The following is a 16,644-nucleotide window of genomic DNA, read 5'->3' on the forward strand; positions in this document are numbered from 1 at the left end:
CTCCTAAATCGTCCAGCATGCCAGTGTATACCGCGAATTTTAGGACCATTCCAGTGGGAGTTGTCAAAATATATAGCTTTATGCCATATTTGTGCTTTTTGTTTTTGATGTATTGGCGGAAAAGTAATCGTCCACGCCAAAGGATCATTGATTCGTCCAGAGACAGTTCCCGTCCAGGGTAGTAAACTTGGCACATCCTTTCATTGAAAAAATTGATAACGGGACGTATTTTATACAACCTGTCGGATGGTGTTGGTTTGCCCTGTTTTGGATTTTCAGAAAAGTGTAATGCACGTAGTATTAGCAGAAAACGATTTCGTGAAATACTATCGGCAATTCCTTTCACGTTGAATAAAGCGTCCTTTTTCCAATAGTCCTGCAAATTCCTCATCTTTACATTTCCCATGTGCAGGAAAACTCCCAAGAACACTAACAATTCGCCAACAGTCACATCTTTCCAACAGTTTATTCGTGATTGTCCTTTGGTTCCCGCAGAAAGGAATAATTCAATCGCGTTTCGATTTGTTTCTTCTACAACTGTCAATAGAAATTCGTCCGTCAGCAAAAGACGAAAATAATCTAAGGGAGTGTTTTCCGTCGGTTGAATAAGCAGTCCCTCATTTTTTATAAATGGGCAATTTATCATTCCAACTGGCTCTCTTTCCCACGCAACAGTTGTATCAGCTGCGTTATCTCTTGTTACCACTCCTTCTGCCATTTCCCTGTCGCTAGGATTCACAGCCATTTCTACAGTCTCATCTAAAACAAACTCGGCTCCGTCAGACTCTTCACTGGATTCCACGCCGTCCTCCTCACTGGCCAGTTCCGTTTCCGAATCGCTTTCTTCTAATATTCGTAATAATTCCGCATCCGTTAGTTTTTGTACGTTTCTTGTGTCCTGTGTTTTACGTTTCTTAGGTTCTGAAGGGCCCGCCGTGTCACGATTGTCTTCCATTTTCAGTCCCACAACAGAGAAAAACTGTAGGGAAAACACACGAACCGCACCCGCAAAAATTGAAAACAATACGTTCTTAGAGTGCCTGCGCAATGAACCACACCGAATGGCTGTGCCCGACTAAACTGTGGCGCTGAGAAACAGCTGAGTGTCTCGCCGCGCAGGCGCGTCGACGGCATATGCACTAGTATCGGCCGGACGCGCTGGTGCGCCGATGGCAGTGAACGTGGTAATAGGTTTAATATCTGATTATTTTTTCTTCATTCGTGTGGCCATGGTTTCTGTAGTTCCTTAATAATTCTTGAGGATATTTTTGCTCTGTCGCTGCAACTTCAAAAATGCGTGATATTTATCACCAGACGCGTTTCCGCTTTATTCAGGTACAGCATCATCAGTAGTCTGTAATTAAGTTATTTACATTTTGAGTTTGCTTTTAGATAAAAAACCAGTTCCTTAAGAATAACTTGATTAGTACTTACATCGGGAAATGCCATCTGCTAGCACATCGTTGTTTTTCGGCGTTAGACACTGATAATTTTGGTCAAATTTTTAGTTTTTCCGCAGTGCTATGCATTTTCTATGTGTTTCACAATACGCTTTTATGCACACCACTGCATTCTGTTTGTTTTTGTACTTCTAAGTATTTGTTGTGGTTTGTGTTTTGTAGTGTAACCAACATAACCCTTCAACTACTTTGTGTTTGACCCACAACCTTTTCTTTTTATATAAGATTGTTGTTTGTGTGTAATTCTATTTAATTATGTTTCTGTGTATTGATGCACTGTGTAAAAGTAGGGAAGGAATAAAGATGTCCTAATTTTTTGTGTAGGGGAGGGAGAAAATCAAAACCAGACAGATATCAACAATGTGGTATCGATCAGCTCAGTTGCAGAGATTGTGAGAAGATATACATCATAATGACTGGCACGTCATTTGACACAAGATATAGAGAACACATGAGAGCATTTAAATACGGTACAAATCATTTAACATTCGCGGATCAAAAAAAAAAAAAAAAAAAGGTTCAAATGGTTCTGAGCACTATGGGACTTAACATCTGAGATCATCAGTCGCCTAGAACTTAGAACTACTGAAACCTAAATAACCTAAGGACATCCCACACATCCATGCCCGAGGCAGGATTCGAACCTGCGATCGTAGCAGTCGCGCGGTTCCAGAGTGTAGAGCCTAGAACCGCTCGGCCACTCCGGCCGGCATTTGCGGATCATTTAAAAGAAGAACACCATAGACCAAGCAATATTGAAAACGATATGAATATCATAAAAATCGGTAAAGACAGACGCCTCCTTCCTTCCCAAGAAAATTGCCACATACACAAGGCATTACCACAAAATAAATAAATGCTCGATGACGAAATAAATATTGTAAACCAGACACTATATAGAAAAATTGATGAAATGACATGAAAAAGAAAAGAGCCTTTTCCATTCGCCACCCCCCCCTCCCCCCACTCTCCGTCAACCCCGTCACAGTTACGTTTCACTTCTCGCTCCTCACCTTCTCCTTTAACTCACACTCCAACACACTGCTATACACTTATGTCCACTCATCATGGTTTCTCCATCCCCTACACAAAAAATCCTTACATCGCTATTCCTTCCCTACTTTTACACAGTACCTAAATACACAGAAACATAATTAAATAGAATCACACACAAACAACAATCTTATATAAAAAGAAAAGGTTGTAGGTCAAACACAAAGTAGTGGAAACGTTATATGGGAAACACTACAGAACACACACCACAACAAAGAAGCACAAAAACAAGCAGAATACAGTGGTGTGCCTAAAAGTGTGTTGCGAAAAACATAGGAAATGCATAGCACTGCGGGAAAACTAAAAATTAGACCAAAATTATGAGTGTCCAACGCCGAAAAACAACGATATGCTAGCAGACAGCATTTCCCGATGTAAGCGAGAGTTCAGCGGAAAATCACCGTAACTACTAATCAACTTATTCTTAGGGAAGTGGTTTTTATCTAAAAGCAAACTCAAAATGTAAATAACTTAATTACAGACCACTGATGATGCTTTACCTCAATAAGGCGGAAACGCGTCTGGTGATAAATACCACATATTTTTTTAGTTGCAACGACAGAACAAAAATATCCTCAAGATTTATAAAGGAACTACATACGTCATGGACACAGATACGAAGAATAAATAAATCAGATATTAAAACAAATTACAAGTGATGATGGAGCTACAGGGTCCGAAATTCATCGTGCTCTTAATAAAACACGAAACGTTGTGATAGAAGGCCTTTCTAATGCATACCTCCAGTGTATTGCATACAGTCACGTTTGAGGCTGCGAGGTATGGTCAAAATTAAAACGTATCGATTTGTAACAATGTACATTAATATCTCTTGAAACCTTAGGACTTCCTTTCTTTACTTTCATTTCCCAAATCCATATTGTTAATCAAAGACAAATTATATACAATGAAAATGTTTGTGGAGTAATATTACTGCTATGTAATAACGGTATTAATGAAATTTCTTCAACACACTGACATTGTGGTTAGTTAATTTATTACTTGTAATCCAATTATCATCTTCTTTTTCTTCTTTTTTGATCCTAATTAGCGTAGGGTCGACAAGATTATTTAACAGATTTGGCGTGGTTTAAAGGGTATCCGGATGGCCTTCCTGTCGCCGCCTCGTTACCCCATCACCCCCTCTCGCCTATGGGACGGAATACGTGCCCCCCAACTGCGTGCTTGCAGTGCTATTCGCGTGAATGTGGGCGATACTTCCTAAATGTTTGTGAATCGTGTAAGTGAGATGGCACACGGGTACCAGCTCGGTATTCACCTAGTGAATGGTCGGCAAACACCGACCCTCGTTATATTCGGTCCAGGGACGACGAAATTCTTCCTTCTGGCGGTGGCGCTTTCACATGCACGGCTAGCAAGGTGTCTTGTTAATTGCGTTATTATGATTCTGAAAATTAGCTAAAAGAGTCATAGTTCAAAGATAAACAACAGTCTTGTCCCTTTACTGGCACGGTCGCTGTGGCACTGTTCACGGGTAAACTGATTTCCAGTAGCTTTCAAGATTTACGAAAAACAGCGAAATTAAAAATTATTCTCATTTTTTAATAATTTGGCGACATTACATGCGGAAGCTAAAAAATGAAATTGTATTTGCTTGCTTCAGTTTTGTTCTTATTGTGAAGTAGTTACGTTTAAAGTAAAATCCCTTGAATGTTCTTGAATATACAGTCACAGGTCTCAGTTTTTGTCCCTGAAAGACTGGCGACCAAATTCCTTCCAGGCGGAAAAGTCGAATTACAATTTTTTACTGTTTTCTTGTCCCGTTGCTGAATGTAAGCACTGTGGTTCAGTGGATGTCTGGAATTCATTACAGCACTAACTACAGTAAGAAGGGCACTAACGTCAAAAGTGATTAAATAAACGTACACATGTTAACAGCCACCACACCCTTCGCAATATTACTGTTGCTCTAATAACTATCCAAACAGTATTGGGCTACTGTTGGAGGTGTCTTAATCTAATGGCATTAAAAAGTTCATTAGAAATCACTTTTCTCTGTAGAATGAAATTTTCACTCTACAGCGGAGTGTACGCTGATATGAAACTTCCTGGCAGATTAAAACTGTGTGCCGGATCGAGACTCGAACTCGGGACCTTTGCCTTTCGCGGGCAAGTGCTTGGATAGCTCAGTTGGTAGAGCACTTGCCCACGAAAGGCAAAGGTCCCGAGTTCGAGTCTCGGTCCGGCACACAGTTTTAATCTGCCAGGAAGTTTCACGTTTCTCTGTGTCTATTTGTCGTGATATTAACTACTTCTTAAGCAGAGCTGCTGAGCGGTTAGCATTAGATAAATATAATTATTTCACGCCAGTGCAAAATCGCGACGATGGCAATTAAATTCTCGTTAAAAAAATAGCAAAACCATTCGCGTAACATTTGACTTCCTGGCTTAACATAAGAGCTAAGAGAAAAACTGAAAAGCTCGTTCTAAAACAAAAAATTCATGTGTTACAACGTGATGGTATTTATTTAAGTACAAAAAGATGAGGATGGTAAAAATCTAAGTATAGGTAGAGAATAAAACAACATCCTGAGGCCGGTATAGGTCATAAGGCCTAATGCCAGAAGATGAGTAAAACAATACATTTAAGTATTAAAAAACATGAGAAAATACATGCAAGATAGTTTAAGTGATTAAGATGATGCTTGTGTTTGGTACTCAAAACAATAAAATATTAGACATAAAACTCTAAAAATATAAAAGAGAAAGAAATGTTTCTACGTTGTATTTTAATGTACCTTCCAGGTTTACAGCTTATGCCATCAAATGTATACTATTTAGGAAGTCCGTCATTCATATTATCCCGTATCATCTTTCACTCTTATTTGAGTAGCCCAGTTGCACAAGCGACTAAGTCAGTTTTAAAAGTTTTTTGGGAAGAGCCGAGAAACGTAGCCTTTTAACGTCTCGACAAAAAAGGGAAAAAACATAGCGACCAAATCATACATGTCTCTACAATCCTACATGAAACCCTTATTAGTATTTTTATGTAAAAATGTGAACTTAGCCAGTTTTGCAACTGAATGGGCCAATTAGTCACTTCTGCAACCGCATGGCGGCCGTGATGGAATGTAATCGGTTGCAAAACCGTCCGAAAAATTAATTTCCGTGTTTATCTGGCTACGTCGGGAAGGTTCGAGTGTGGCATGATTCCACCTAGGTTGTGAAACATGGACTGTCCAATCTGATGATGGCTCCATAATTGTGTGGGTTGGACTATTCATGGATGACAATACTCCATGTCAGCAGGTCTACACTGTTCGGGATTGATTTCAAAAATATTCTGGTCATTTCGAGTGAATGATTTGGCCCCCTATACCTCCTAACATGAGTCCTACCGAATATGTGTGGGATGTTATCGAACGGTTAGTTCATACAAAAAAAATCCTGCACAGGCTCACATTCGCCATTGTGGACGGCTACAGAGGCTTAGTGTATCCGCAGAGGACGTCTGACTACATGTTGAGCCTACGCCACTCAGCGTTACTGCACTACGAGGATCAAAGGGAGGTCCGACATGATAACAGCAAGCAGGCTCAGTCGAGTACTACCGGCGATCTGTGACGCTTGTGGGAAGTGCGCATGCTCCTCATGGAACTCAGTGTTATCAGACTGGAGTGAGGAAATGGCACCCAATGGACTATCGTGACTCGAAAATTCCATTTCGAAGCCCAGAACCATCAGCGTTAGTTGGCAGCTCATAGTTCAGTGGCTTCACAGTTCGTGACGCCTCTCGATGAGGCTGCAGTAGCGCGCATCCGTCCAAACGACTGGTGGGATTAGTGTACACTCGGAATTCACGGCGCGGAAGGTATGATGCTACTGTCTGAGCTGGGAGAATTTATATTTCCCACAGGCCGTTCTCCTATGACATTTGGTAGGCTTCATTTACACTGAAACACTGCATTGTGCAATACCTGCCGCTACGGTGGCAGGTTCGAATCCTGCCGCGGGCATGGATATGTGTGATGTTCTTAGGTTGGTTAGGTTTACGTAGTTCTAAGTCTAGGGGACTGTTGACCTCAGATGTTAAGTCCCATAGGGCTCAGAGCCATTTGAACCATTTTGTGCAACACCATGTAACAACATAGTCAACCGCTGCCAGTAGAGCGTTGAAAGAAACACCCAACTTCTGCATTGCATGACTAAAAATTTGCAATTTCTGCTGTCTATTGGACGAAAGATTGCTTCCTTTCAAATGTAGCATAGAGACATGCACAGAAGCCATAGTGACATAGTGCGTATACAGGGTGTTACAAGAAGGTTCGGTCAAACTTTCAGGAAACATTCCTCACACACAAAGAAACAAAGTATGTTATGTGGACATATGTCCGGAAACGCTTACTTTCACGAATTGCAAGTAAGCTTTTGCGTCGTACTTTCACTTTTATACACTTCTGACATCATCAGCATGGGGATGATCTGTTATATTGTGAAAAGTGGATAAACTTTGGTTTGTCAAGATCCTTAAAAGCATTTATTCATATCGATTTTAACGATCTTAACATCTGAAGTTTATTCACTGTATATTCACTTTTAATTATTTTACATACTGTGTACTTTGTGAATGGGAAATGAGACATACGGAACAAGCAGGTATATTATTCCAAAATAATCGCCGTAGCTGTCAATTCATTTATCGCACTGTGAGGCAAGGTGGTCAATATTAACAAGGGGAAATGATTGTACCCAGGACTGTACCTGTTCGACCGAAGCCAGTCGACGGCTCCGAATGTCTATGTTCAGACCTCCAAAGATACGGATATCTCATGGGAATTGATTCGGCTGTATGGATACTGTGTAAGGAATTTTCATTGAAACTTGACCAAAGTGCGCAATCGAGTCCAGACGACCAAGGATGTTGACGAACGGCTTTATTTTGCTGCAGGATAGCCCCCGCCCACATTTTGCCCAGGCAGTTTCCTATACGTAACAGAAGTTTCGTTGGGAAATTCTTCCACTTCCTCCACTCAAGTCTCGACCTCCCTTTATTTGGTTCCCAATTTTCGGAATCCTGAAGAAAGACACTGGTGGTCGTCGATTTGCTTCAGAAGAAAAGGTGCACTGACCGTCTTGTTGCTCACTGCTATAAATATATTAATATTTTTGGTAATTACTTTTGAAATAATAAACAGTTTATTACCTTTTTCCATCTGTCTCGTTTCATTTGACTGCCATTGCATTACAGATAGTTTGCGAATAAAGTTCTCTGTCTTTCCATAATTTTACAATTGTTTGACAAGTCGAAACCGATAACACAGACAGTGCTGCGATCAATTTACAATTAAAATCTATAAAATTAAGCAACACACTGCCGTATTTCGTCTCAGACACCTAAAATGTAACTTTGAGAGGAGAAATCCCAAAATGTTGATTCCGACATTGATAGCAACTGCCTGGACCTCATTACACCGATTAAATATCAGGCGTTAACACTTGTGAGATATAACGTGAGACGAACATTTTAAACTGTGGGTAGGAAGAAAGATTATGTTGATCATCGAGGATACAGATGACACACAATTATCTTGTGTGGCCTTTAGCAACGCTGAATGCTGAGATCAACGGACTTACAAAAGGTGCTGCTACAACTGTAATTACTCGGCGGAGTACTTGCGAAAGTGCTACTGAACTGCCTTAGGACAGTCATTTTACAATTAGAGCAATCAGGGCATCGTTTCTCCCGTGACAAATAATTATATCAGGTTACAAGAGCCGTACTTCAGAAGTACTTCACGGTTATTGCTGTGCTGCCATCGTTTATTTCGCCTATGTGACATAATAATACAATACGTGTGCTCTGAGGCCTCTGGTGCAAATTTATTACTGGAATCTACGTAAATGGACAAGGAGTGAGAAAGTACTCCCTACCTTTCAATGTACAGGTTCTAGAGGGAATTTAAATATATGTATATATGTGTGTGTGCGTGTGTGTGTGTGTGTGTGTGTGTGTGTGTGTGTGTGTGTGTGTGTGAATGTAAATTAAGTGGTAATCCACTTTGCGCTCTAATTTTACTAAACCTCTGCCGCTGCTCCCTTTGCTCTCCATATTACGGCCCTGCTTGTAGAGCTCTTTGGAGTGGCTGTTTCTGAGATTTCAGTGTGCATATTGCGCTCACTCGGCGCTGCAGGGTCCAAACTTTCCATCTGGTGTGGCGAAAGTCGAGTGGCGTGTGAGTTCCCAGCTAAACAGGAGAACACGGAAAGCACTTTTACAAAACTTGCGTTACGTCAAAGCTTTGTGGCACAAAGTACTTGTTGTAAAGTTAATATCAATCAGTATACGCAGTTGGTCAGAGAAATTAAAGCAAAATCGCCAGAAATAATCTCCTAAAGATAATCTTGGTTAATGGGAAAAATACTAACATTAATTCAGTTTTTTAAAGGTGATAGTTTGTGACAATAACACGTCAACATCGCTGAAATGTTTAAAATGATAGTTATTAAGTGACAGAACTTTCTAAAGGTTAGAGAGCAACTGTGACATGTTACAACCTTCCTTTGCGTTATTATGCTTTATGCCGTAGGTCTAATAAGAAAGTCGGTGATTGGAGAGGGTTCAAAAGTGAATTTCCTGTTCTAGCACTGTCCTGAATTTGAATATTCTAAATTCTCTGCCCATACCAAAGTAAGTTCACTTAACGTGCAGCTGTGTATAAGACTACGTCACGTGCATTTACTTTTGAAGAGACACCTTCACAGTCGAAGAAGGAACCAAAAAAGAATCACTACATTGAAAAGCATCAGAAATATTTTCAAGTTAATGGATAGTAACTTGCATCTCATTAGAAAACAAAACGGCGTTCGTGTTCCGGGTATGATACTTTATTACAAACCGTTCCTGATTTGTACTGGGAAGGTGTTCTCCTTTATATTGATTCATACCTTTTACATGTGATTTAACTATCGATTTCAGCAGAATTAAATTCGGGAAATTTCTTTCATAGTATATCTATGTCTAACATTTTTTCACGAAGACAGAAATAATGAACCATTTTAATTACTTATATATACTAGCACGACGGTGATTTTTTTGTGCATAACATGTTCGAAGATCCTCCTAGATCGTAGTCTTTTATTCCACGGGATCAACTTTCGATTCCTCGACCTAGTTTTCTTACACGGATACAGATTCTTCTTCATTGTCCACTCTCTTTTAAAGATTACGTATTTCAGGATTTCTCAACATTGCTTTCCATATTTTAAGTTTATGCACTAACCTGAACATATGGATCGTGGTTTTATTCCCTTGTATCTTAGATCGGCAGGACGTGCACCTCTTATTAAATCCGTATTTACTCTTCTGATATGACATATTTTTGATCCTGAACCTTAGAATAATTTTCTCTATTATTTCATTTTATGAAAACATTTTTTTTTAATTTTTATGTCTCTGGTTATCTTTAAGAAAAATTATGAGGTCCAATACTGTTTTCTTCCATATAACCTAGTCACCTGGGCACTGACTCAACAGTTTTTGTGTTGACCCTTCTATGATAGAAACAAACTTTCAATTATATGACTGAAAAAATTCGAATAAACTAAATTCTTTTCACCATATGATCAGAGTTCTGAGGTATTTCAATATTTAACTCTACATTTTATTTTTCGTAAGCATGGTTCAGTTATGTCTCTTATACTTTTATCCACAACAGACTGTTACAAAATTTAAATTCAAAAATATATTTAAACAGGATCAAATGTGTTCCTGAAGTCCACAAACACTGCAACATTGGTCCATAGCTCGTGCTATTGTGTATTTTATTAGTTTCACATTTACTCATATGTAACCACAGGTACTCTCGTATTCTCTTGCATGTATGTTTTGCTATGATGAGGCATCGCCTGATATTTCTTGATAGAACTTATGATCTTCACACTTAGCACATTCATTATCCCTCTTTACGATATGTGTCACTTCCTAAAGTCCGAAGCATCACATCAGTATAAAAAGTCATGGGAAGAGCCTTGGTTCACTGAAGGTAAAAGGTGTATATTAAGTTCCATTTAGGTAATACTTTTCAGATTTCCGTTTTCAGGATATAAATAAGTTAAAGGTATTGACAATACAGAAAAACAATCGTGTCTTCTCGTTCTATCTCTTGTTAGACATGTTGTTCACATGTTTCTGTAGATATTTCATGGTAATTTCTTTTTTGCTCGTTCCGTATGTAGGACGTAGAATTCTCAATGTAGACTGAAAACACCCAATATTTCACGAGTGATAGAAGACATCTGAACAAGAGTTTCCGCAAGCTATGATATGCATGGGTCGCCTGGCCCCCTGGATTTTTAACATTGAGCTGTATTGACAGTTTGCCCGTGTCAGTCAGCAGCAACGTACTCAAAGCCTAACATCAGTGAGGGGACATGTAGCCCGCTGTATGCTTTTCTGTGCATTTGGCACCAAATTGTATGAGTAAATACGGTTAACAGCAAGTTGTGTTGTTTGGAAGTGGGCGTATCAGCCCGAAACCGGTAACCACTACAGCTGAATTTTATATCAAAGCAGCTGAAACTCACGAAATAAAAAGTTATCCAATTTTCTCACTGTAGAAAACGGTCGTGACCAACGACAACATGAAATACAGGCCAATGGCAGTTGGGATGAGTCATGTCTTTCTGTTTCCGAGCTTTTCGGAACTATTCTTCTGAAAGGCTACAGACGACTTTAGAACGTCGAGCGACCCACGTATTAGTGTGCAGCTGCCATGTCACAAACCATTAGAGGTGGTTTCAAAGCCAGAGAGAAAGGAGTGCGAAAAATTTGTGAAGTACACAGAAAATGGACACGGATGTGGTCTAATTTAAGGCTGATTTAGAAAAGCGGTTCATACAGTAAATCTGACTCTCTGAACAAGATCTGAACTCGGCACATCTCGAATACACGTTCTGAGTTTTAAGCACTACTCCATCTCATATGGGGCAGCCATTAAGGTATGTAATATTTCTGGCTTATTCAGCCATCATATTAGGCTCCAGGAAGCTATTCCCAGTGCAGTGGAGGTGCAAGAAGCATAGAGATGACGCAATGTGGGGTGAGGTACCGGTGACCGATGTTAGATTCGGTACCATTCCCGTGAAAAAGACCGCCTGCATGATGCTGCTGCTCTGTGATTGACTGCTGTGTTCGGCGGCAGGGCTCCAAAACGTTAAACTTTAGTTGCTATTAATTAAACCTGTCATCAAAATTACTTCATTTTTTTAAAATAAACATCTCTCAACAGCCAACTATCAATCACTCATATCAAAATTATTAAAATCAAAGTATTACTAAAACAAAAGACTGACGATATTACTGCCGATGCACTTCGGTGGCGTTCGGGTCACGCCTTGCTGGCATGGCGCGCGAAACGTCTCGGGCAGTCCGGCTCTCCAGTTCTGACCGTTCCAGTAGACAGACATGTTGTCTGTTATAGCAGTATTTGTTTCATGCAATTTTATTTACTACAGTTTCGACCGTCGCTAGGTACAGACATGTTGTCTGTAATAGTAGTATTTGATTCATGTAATTTTATTCTCCAGTTCTGACGGTTCCAGTAGTCAGACATGTTGTCTGTGGCAGGATTTATTTTATGATATTTTAGCCAGATATAATGACTGTGGAAAGATATGTTCAATACGTTGTGATCAAGAATAGTTTCTCTTGTCTATATCAATAAAAACGCGAGTGGCATCCGAAATGAGTTATAGTTTATTCATAGCAGCAGTTCCTTGCGAAGTTAATTTCAGCCTCAAGAAAAAGAATCCACGACCTGCGTGCTGTTTTCTGCGCTAGGCCATCATCATCATCATGAAGACAGCGGGTTAGTGTAGTGTACAAGTGTGTACAAGTGTGTATTCCACACAGGGCAGTGGAAACAACTAGGCATCTCACGTGTACTGCATGCACAGTACAAATGTGCACAGTGACACGTCATCTGCAGTAATGCAGAGGAGGTAAAGAAGGATGGTAGTATTAAGACTATCTCACTTTTATTCCTTTTTCTTGCCGTAAGTAATAGAATTGTAGATACTTCAGACTTGTTTCAGAAGTCCTGACATGTATTGTGGTGATGATAACTACTCTCGCCAACAAGATACGAACTATCACGCGCCGCTACATTGGTAAACATTTGTCACATTGTGTATGAGCTTGCCAGATCACTCAGTCATTTGAAAGTTTTATTTTAGATGTAATTGGTACATCTGTATCGATATTTTTGGGTAAGCTATCTGCGGGGGTTTCACTTCCCACTTCCTTGGCGCATCATGAGACGATGCGACTTCCACATGTGCTGTCTTTGAAGACCTTGTGCACGCGCGGTACGAAGCGAGGGCACGCAAGTAATACATTGGGCCCAGAAGGTCTGCAAGCAGCTGCGACCACACGAAGGTTGCCCGGGACAGTGACGAGGGCTAACTTTGGAAAGTGGCAGGTTTTCTGGTCTGGAGGTGACTGAGTGATGCATGGTAGCATATAAAGTCGTCAGTTCCTTCGTGGCATACTTGTGTCCATTATTGGTTTCGAAGATTTCCATGTAAAACTTCGCCACGAAAGTACTTCAGTGATTGTTAAGTGTTGTGGGACCATTGTGGCAGCTGTTACCATCACACAATGGATATTAACGGTGAGCCCTCGCCTGTTACATTGTGTAGTTGGCCCAAAGATAGGTAAGCACGGAATTGATGTGCACCAATCTTCGGAGTCCTCATGATGAGAACTCGGCAGCCCCGTCATTCATGTGTTCCTTTATTTAAATTCCAAATGGAGTGCAAGTAATAAGTTGTGTCTGTTTTAGTGATTTAAATTTATCTGTAACTATTGTACCGCCTGCGTAGTATATTCCAGATTTTTTTTGCCTGGGCTGACGCTTAGTTTAAATAGGTGTGTCCCTGTCACAGGGCCCGTGTAGTTAATTAAGTAGCGCAGTAATGTATTTGCGCTGTTAAAGTGTGTTTAAAGAAGCTTATGAAAACCAATCCACAGCCTCAGAAGACCAAGATGATACAGGAATTGTAACCTGTGTTTAACACTATCGCTATGTTTTTGTTTTAAAGCAACTGATGGGTCTAGCTCAATTCTTCTTGTATCCCTTACTTCCTGGCGCCTCTCCTGTCCGCAGGAAAAGCTGAAGGTGATACCGTTATTCGACGTCCAACTTAAATTAATTACATATGATCCAAATCTGAATTACTTTTTTCTGCAATTACTAACATTCTCTGTCCTAACCTTGTTTTTGAATGTGTTTTTGTAGATTATAATCGGTGAGCGAAAAATGACGTTGATGTTATTGGTTATGGTATTGGTCGCACACAATGGATGCAGTCTTAAAAGCATACTGCATGACCGACAAAAGAACCTGCGCCTGTCCAACATTGGTTTTACGAAGTACGATCTATTTAAAATACACATCGCTGTGCAACGTAGTTACTAGCGTAGAAATATATTTATTTCCTCGATCACGCATCACCATATTACCATCCGACCAAAAATCATTGACTGTACCGGATTTAAACGCCGCTCCTGCCATTAAGACAATACCGTCTTCTCTTAATGCTGATCACATAAAACAAGTAATATATAATTATTCACGAAAGAGAAGAGATGCAAAACCGACACGTGCTCTTTAAATTTTATGTACTTATTTTTAGATGTTATAGTATACTGGTAATATTGCCGTTTTCTTTTTGTTTTAGAATTGTAAATCTTAATCGCCCTATTGTCCCATTAAATACGGTGGACGGGTGGTTGGGACCTATGACGAATGTAATGTTTCTAGCAGCTTCTCAAGAAAGTATTCAGGATGAGAACTTGGTGTCCTTCGATAGTGTCTGGTCTTAAATCTCTTCACATTTATCGTGTTTTTTGTATTGCAGACAGTTTAATAATCCCTTAAAATGGCTTTATGCTTAATGAAGCGTGCTCAGGTTACCAGTCTGTACACCTTTAATTCGTTTGCGTTCAATAAATTTGTGAAAATTTTGTGCTTAGAGAGGTTATGGGAGGATGACAGGGGAGAACCAGCATGGATGGCACATCTATTTAGTGTGTGTTCATGACGTCGGGTATGAGGCGGGATGCTCATTTTGTTCTTATAAATTGAAATTTTAGACGTAAGTAGTTGATATTAAGCGGGTATCAAGACATGCGACGAATTTCCTTAGGACGTGTTTCTGTAGTCACCTGTAAGGCAAGCATTTCACTTTGTAAATACAATTTTTAATAAGTAATTATTTACTGTGCAGGGGACACAAACACGGCTGTCATGTATCTTATGGGCGAAAATAACAATGAATTAGACGACTCTTTTGAATATAATGTCAGAAATACTTTGCATGACATTTCACATAAACAAAAGTTAGAAGAAAATGATAAGAAATAGTGCAGAGAAACTTAATGACTTGGTTAGTGACTTGCTTAATATAAAAATTAGGAATGGAATATAGGATTTATATAAATCATTCTCCTACGTGTCTGTTTCAAGGAAGATGTCACAAGCGAACTGAAGTCAACAAAGGCTTGTTCAGTAAAGTTTGACATGATATTGCGGAAAGTGTACATGTGGAATTCTGACATCTGTGTTTCTGAAACATGGAACTTCCTTCGCACTATAAGGAAAAGTTAGATGGAATTCTGCTATTGCATTCAGTAATGTATACTTGGGACTGGGAAGATCAGAAAGCTTATGGTCAAAATGCAAAACTGACCTGAGTATTATGACGCATTCAACAGCAACAGGATGTACATTCGAGTCATTGAAGATTTTAGCCTATAGAAGTGGAGAAAGCATTCTAAGACAGTCAAAGGAAAAGCAGAAAGTGCTCGTCGGACAGAGGGATGATGTTGGCACACGGTTTCATATTTCTAACGGTAAACAGCGACGGTGAAGCTTGCTAGCAGCAATCGATGTAAACATCAGATTCAGTAAACAGGAGACGCCAGTGACCTGAGCAGCCTCTCTGCGAGGTCGAGGCTACGAGAGAAAGTAAAGTCATTGCTTATCAAATCGATAAGACACTACAGACGCGTTGCAGTTGCCACATGTTAATTTCGGATGTTAAGGTAAGTACCTTAGAAGAATCGTGAAAATAGTAATAATTAACAAAACGACAGAAAGCGAAAGAAATGATCACTCTTCATTGGCTAGTTTGTATCTCCTTTCTTGGAAGACACAGAAGGACATCTTCTAGAGACAGGATTGGCCAGCCGGCTAGTTCATCTGACAGGAGCAGGACATGATTCAATTAAGTACAAAAGTATAGTCAAAGTTGGTGAGTTTTAGAACTTCATCTGTGTTCCATGGATAAACTTATTATGTTAATAATAATTTACCAAAACAGTAAAACATTTCGTTTGAGATAGAAGTGAGTGACAGTTAAAACAAAAAAATTATAAGCAGTCCAATTCCATAGAAAGCAGATGCTGACAGGGGTGAAAATTACCGAAGTATCACATTAATTGCAAAGTACTAACATGAATTCTTTACATATGGATGGAAAAACTGGTAAAAGCCGAACTTTGTGGAGATCAGCTTCGACTCCGTAGATATGTAGGAACACGAGGAGCAATACTGACACTACGACTTGTCTAAGAGGCTAGGTTAAGGAAAGGCAAACCTACGTTTCTAGCATTTGTAGACTTAGAGAAAGCTTTTGACAATGTTGGCTGGAGTAATGTCTTTCAAATTTTGAAAATGGCATGGGTAAAACACAGGGAACGAATGGTTGTTTATAATTTGATCAGAAACCAGAAAGCAGTTTCAAGAGTCGAGGGGCATGAAAGGGAAGCAGTGGTTGAGAAGCGAGTGAGACAGGGTTGTAGCCTATAACCCGGTGTTATTCAATCTCTACATTGAACAAGCAGTAAAGGAAGCGAAAGAAAAAATTGGTGTAAGAACTAAAGTCCAGGGAGAAGAAGAAAAAACCTTGAGGTTTGCCGATGACATTGTAATTCTGTCGGAGACAGCAAAGTACTTGGAAGGACTGTTGAATGGAATGGCCAGTGTCTTGAAAGAAGTCTATAAGATAAACATGAACAAAAGCAAAACGAGGATAATGGAATGTAGTCAAATTAAATCAGGCGATGATGATGGAATTAGATTATGAAATGAGACAATTTAAGAAGTAG

At 39.7% G+C, this 16,644-nt stretch overlaps 1 non-coding gene across 1 annotated transcript; it reads left to right on the forward strand.

The window, feature by feature from the left end:
* The first annotated feature begins 4,648 nt into the window (after positions 1 to 4,648).
* Positions 4,649 to 4,723, forward strand: Trnas-cga. The gene has a single exon. It is a non-coding gene; the product is annotated as a tRNA-Ser (tRNA).
* Positions 4,724 to 16,644: the final 11,921 nt, after the last annotated feature.

Source organism: Schistocerca piceifrons, chromosome 1 (assembly GCF_021461385.2).
Source record: "Schistocerca piceifrons isolate TAMUIC-IGC-003096 chromosome 1, iqSchPice1.1, whole genome shotgun sequence".
Lineage (NCBI taxonomy): Eukaryota > Metazoa > Arthropoda > Insecta > Orthoptera > Acrididae > Schistocerca > Schistocerca piceifrons.